The sequence below is a fragment of the Platichthys flesus genome, chromosome 23 (assembly GCF_949316205.1).
Source record: "Platichthys flesus chromosome 23, fPlaFle2.1, whole genome shotgun sequence".
NCBI lineage: Eukaryota > Metazoa > Chordata > Actinopteri > Pleuronectiformes > Pleuronectidae > Platichthys > Platichthys flesus.
Genome location: NC_084967.1, coordinates 6,392,088 through 6,398,087, shown reverse-complemented (window position 1 = coordinate 6,398,087; position 6,000 = coordinate 6,392,088).

The window sequence follows — 6,000 nt, the reverse complement described above, 5'->3', positions numbered from 1 at the left end:
CTCTCCCTGCATCCCTCCCTCCCTGTACTTTTTTCTCTCCGTGCGGGCTCATCTTCATGCTTTCGCCCGTTGCTAGTTGTGGCGTTTGTGCTTTTCTCCCCCACGATTCACAGCTGGCTCGAAGGGGGGAGAATAGCGAGAGGAATAGAGAGAGGGGGAGACTAGGATGAGAGGAGAAACACATAATTAGATCGTAAATGCTTCATGATATTTGAGGACTTCAAAGGGCACAACTGAAAGGATGAGCTAGTTTTTGTGTGTTTACACCTCTGTGTGACAAATGCTGTGGCGTTGTCCTCGTTGTGCCTGCTTGTTATATGAGTCCGTCTGTTGTGCATTATCATTATCAAATGGTTTTAGTGTGTGTGTGTGTGTGTGTGTGTGACCCCTCTCTCCAGCAGCTTTCCTGCGGTAAAAAAATCAGTTAACTTCATACAGTGTGTGAAGAGTTCAGCGAGAGCCCCGGCGCCGCTGAAAAACAATGAGTTTTAATGTGCTAAAAATGAGTCGCAAAGTGCTGTTACCCAAAGTTCTGCTGACATCTGACCGCTGTATTCAAAACGCAAAACGGCACCCGTGACTGTTTTCATACAACAAGTCATTTTTGGTAATTACAGTTATTTGCAGCAGCCGTCCCCTGCACACCAATTACATCCGTCTGGGGGCATTTCAGTGAGTGTGTATATCCGAGAGAAACAGAGCGAGAAAAAAAAAGGCAAAGTTGAGAGCAAACAATTGTCACATAAAAAGCCTAAAGCCAAATTTGACGAGACAATGATCTTTTTCTGTCAACTCTTCCGCTTCGATATAAGGAGCAGGAAGTTGACCTCCGACCCCTGGCGAGAGAGGGATTAGATGACTTGCTGTCATCTGGCCCACAACCGGCGCAGTTTTCTGCGAGGCCTCTCGACACGTTCATTGTGACCGCATTTATTTTTGGAGGAACTTTGATGAAATATGTTATGCGATTTAAAAAAAGGAGGCTTTAAAGTTGTTTTTGCAGAGCTGTAGAGATGTCATTTAAACAGAACATAATCCATAAGCTGAATAACAAGCAGAGATGCTCGTTCTCTCCCCGCTCCTCTCTCCCCCTGTGTGTGTGTGACACAGCTACATAATGTCTGTCTGTCGCTGTCTGAATGTAGACTGTAGATCTGGCAACGTGCACTGTACAGGCACACACACACGCACAATGACACACACACACACACACACACACACACACACACAGCATGCAGAAAGAGCTGTCCTCTTGCACAGTAATGTTTATTTATTGGAAACATTTTAGAGTCGGCATACTTCTGTCTGTAAATTGACAGCTTGGCACAATACTGAAGGGAAAGGCTCACTGGATCGCTGTTTCGTTCAACACTGATTGATGGGCAGCGACGGAGGAGGAAAAATATCCCACTGATTACAACTGTTACTGTACTCTCACAGACATTTTACTCATGTCTCTCTAACAGGCCATCAAGTCCTCTATGGATGTTTGTAATTCACTCACGTCTCACTTTGCCATAATTCATGTAGCTTTACATTGCTTAGTGTAATGTTAAAGCGTTTAAATGGAGTTTCGGTGTAGAGGCACTGCAGCTTTTTTCCTGTGAGGCAAATGACTGTGGGATGAATATACTGGAGGAGTTATATGCACTGAACAAAGGTGTGTATTAAAATTAAACTTGGTAATATGTATAATAATTACTGATTATTACAGATTAAAAAAAAAATATTAAAAATAATGAATTAATCACTAATTACAATTTAGAGACTTTCTTAAAATGAGAGAAATGCACGCACGTTAATGATTTTGAACTCTAAGCTTTAAAATTACAATTAAAGAAGCAACTCAAAAAGTACTTATTACTTACTTAAACAGCAATACTTAATTTAAAGTCACTATTAAAGGATCAGTTTGTAATAGTTAGTGTCATCAAGCAGTGAGGACCAGTAAGAAAGGGGTTCTCCTCCTCTCTAAAGCCAGTGATTGGTTTGTCCATTCTGGGCTACTGTAGAAACATGAAGCCCAACATGGTGGATACCGAGGAAGAGGACCTGCTCTCTATATAGATATTAAGGACTCATTCTAAAGTATAAAAATCATTACAATTCTTAATTTCAGGTCATTGAAAAACTCTGATATTGTTATGAATATTACACATAATTTCTGTGCCACACAGTAGTCCTTGTGCACCTATACATTTATGACTGATGATTGGTTAAAAGTTACGACAAAAAAATAGCTGCTGTGTCCGTGTGAGACTCCATCTTTGTCAGTGAAGTTATCCGACAGGCCTGTAGTCCTCGGCTCAGTGTGCCGGGAGCCCTCTGCTGAAGTCAAACTCTCTGACAGTGTTTATGGAGCTGTGTTTTGTGGTCAGTGTGGTCTCTCACTCGTCCCCGAGGCCTTGTAAAGAGCCTCACCGCAGGGCCGCTCAGCCACAATGCGCTCTTTACCACAATACCAGAGCTCACACATGTGTCGAGCAGCGGCACGTCGTACTCCAAATTTATGTCCAGGCGCCCAACGGGACATCAGGAAGACTGGATGTCTCGGATTTGCAGTTTTCTCCGACTCAACACAACTGTTTTAATGTTGAAGCCAATAGGATTTTATCATTGGACATTTGGGTCAGAATCTAATTTTCTTGCACCTTTTGTTCAAAAGTAATGCTAAATTCTCCACAGATCCATTACCAGTCTTTCAAACAACTTATTTATCCTCTAAAAAGGAAACATCATTTGCTCTTTCCTGCTCCACTTATTAGTTTGTAATCATTTCTCTTTTTAAAACAATTGGACCAAAACTCTGTGCTGATGTATGAATACAAATTCCATTGATTTTGCATAATCGTTTGGAATTTCCTTTTTGGATGAAAAGCTTTTCATTATCCAAAAACGCATTTGGTTAAATAAAGCATTCATTTGAATTCCTTCAGAGCCTTTCAGAGTACAGTTTTAGTATTGTGAATTAGATTGGATTGGAATTTCAATGAACAGCGTTGCACTGTACATTGTATTGTCTCGAATCGTTCCCTTTTTCTCTTTCTCCCTCATACACACACACACACACACACACACACACACACACACACACACACACACACACACACACACACACACACACACACACACACACGACACACACACACAATCTACCTCATGTCACAGTGATGATGGCTAACACATGCCGTTTAAACAATCGCCCCAATCCGCCCTTATCTTCAGGAGTTATGGGCCTAAATCTACTCATAATACACAGCTCACTGAGGATGTAATCCCTCTGAACATCAGAATAAATCCACACTATATCCGCTACATGCAGACTTGTGGCCTGAGCCAGGGCCATTATGGTGGGACTGAGGCAGAGGAGGAGGTCGGCTGAGCGAAGAGGCGCTAATGGGTCGTCTATGAATTCATATTAACACCGAGCCATTAGGACACCTCCATCCATGAAATCCCTCTGACCCTTGTGATACAACAGCTGTCTGAGTTTGAAACTTTAAAACCGACAATCCCTCCGCTATCACACCGCTTCCGGCCCCCTTTTTTTTTTCCCCTTTCGTGATTTTCATCATCGCTCAGCCACACTCTGGATGGATTGTCCTGGATTTGTCCCAATCGTAGAAAAAAACCTTAACAATTCCACACAGGGCCCAGAGGCAGGGGGACGGAGCCAGCTGGTCATATTTGGTCACAACGCGAGGGGACACAAAAGCAGCGGAGGACAAATACGTGACGACAGCCAAGAGGGCAGTTTGTCTTTCTCGCAACCTTTTGCAACCTCTTGTAAAAAAAAACACGGAACAAAAAACACAAAAACAAAGCGGGTAAAATCTGATCTCAACTCCGATGCAAAGTCAACTGTCAGGACACATGGCTGTCTGCTGCCATGGCTCGTGGCGTCTGCATCGCCGTCTGGAAACGTGCATGCCGGGAAAATCCTTGTCATGCATTAAAAAACTAACTCCAGAGCAAAGAGAGGAGTAAGTGGGCTTTTTAATCTTGGAGCAAAAGTGAGGAGACGAGGCGATCAAATTAAACATGCAAAAACTCGCTCTCCCTGTCCACATTCTCCCTCGATGTCTCTCTGCCTTTCTTTCCCAGGCCTGGATAAGCAGCCAACACAACCATCTTAGAGTGTCGTTGGAGGGGAGGGATTGGAGGCCCCATGGGCTCTTTGGCTCCTTGGCTGGACAACAGTTTCCTGGCCTGAAGGGGTCAGCGGTGGGCTGTCTGAGAAACTGGCATCCATTTGGGGTTCTAGAGGGGATGTTGTTGGGTTTTTTTCGGGTGGGGGGGGATATCTTGTGGCTGGTTGGCATGGCGGGGACACCGACAGCTTCCAAATAGCGATACTCCTGCCAGGGCCTGCTGAGCTCTCACACATTACACTGCTACACACAGGAAAAGACTAGAGGCACTGGAGGCCCACTGCTATAAAAGCCCCTGACAGATTCATAAGAAAACTATTGGGCGCCTTATTTATTTAGTGTGTTCGCGCTGTAATGTTTCACAACTCTTAACACTCCAAACAATTATATGTTGTAACATGGGGTATGGAGAGGCTTAATTCCTGGCAGAAAACAAACTTTATGAATCTCATGATAGTTGTTTCGAAGAATTTCCCAGAACTTATTAAATTTCCTCTCTGCTAATATTCTCTATACGACATACCTTATGTTCTCTCTGGGTGTTTTTGGGCCTCCTAAATAACATCTGTGTTTTCTGGTTTCAACTTCTCCAACCTACAATTACCCTTTGCTCTCTTGGAAAGCAAAATGGTTATGAACCCAAATCTCCCAAACGTTCTGTGGTTAAAAGAGCAAAAACCTGTGCTTTGTTGTCAGGATCAGGCAACAGGAAATTTGTCTGCCGATGGTCCCACTCAACAGACCAGAGAGAAAATGATTTTCCAACTCGACAAATTCTTGTCTGTTGGAAAATCATTGTAGAATGTAAGCCAGGTTGCAATTTAAGAAACTCAATGTATGAATTCCTGTGTCTTAACATCTCGTGGTGAGATGAGGTCGTGTGGACGTAGTAACATATACATATATACATATACTGTATACATAAACAACATTGTGGAGGTGGCTCAGAGAGTACCTGCAGGTGAACCAGGGAGAGGTGATTGGCACAGCTGAGACCAGTTGTGCCAATCGCAATGCCACCGGGGTCTCCCACACACAGCCAGACGCAAACATGTTGCTCTTCAGCAGACTTTACTAACTCAAACCCAGAGTCATCAAACTCTAAACATAAAGTGCCGCCATTCTGCAGCTCTGCAGCTCTGCAGTGTGTCTCCCGAGTCTCTCCCGAGTCGTGTCTCCCTGGCAGCTCCTTTGATGCTCTTGCATCCAGGGAGAGGTGATTGGCACAACTGGTCTCAGCCGTTTCAATCACCTCTCCCTGGTTCACCTGCAGGGGCTCGCTGAGCCTCTTCCACAAACATGCATTAATTCAATTGTGTGCAGAGTGCACTGTGATTGGATTACATCTGGATTACATCAATGGGACATTTACCCTAACCCTATATATTTTGTATTTATTTATGCAGCACTCTGGGGCCATTTTGGGGTTCAGCATCATGCCCAAGGCTGCGGAATAAGATAGACTTGGATCGAACTGCTGACCCTCCATTTAGTGGGCGACCCACTCTTCTTTTTGAGTCAAAGCCGCCACAAGCTACAAGTCCAGCTGCAGCAGTAAGTCTCCTGTTATAAAAAGTGAACTCAGAGAGGACGTGGCCTGCCACAGCATCGTTGGACAAATTAAATATTTTTTTATAATCCAGATGTTTCTTGACACAGATCACATGTTCATTCCTGGTGTAAATGCGCCTTGGATTCATGCTGCTCACCCACACACTCTTCTCACTTATGTGACGGGAGAAAGCAGAGCCATGAAGACGAATGTGTCCAGGTTCACTTTCATTCTCAAAGCCTTGTTACATTTGTAAACACTCAATGTTGTCGGTTGGTGTCTGCTTCCTTCTCTCCT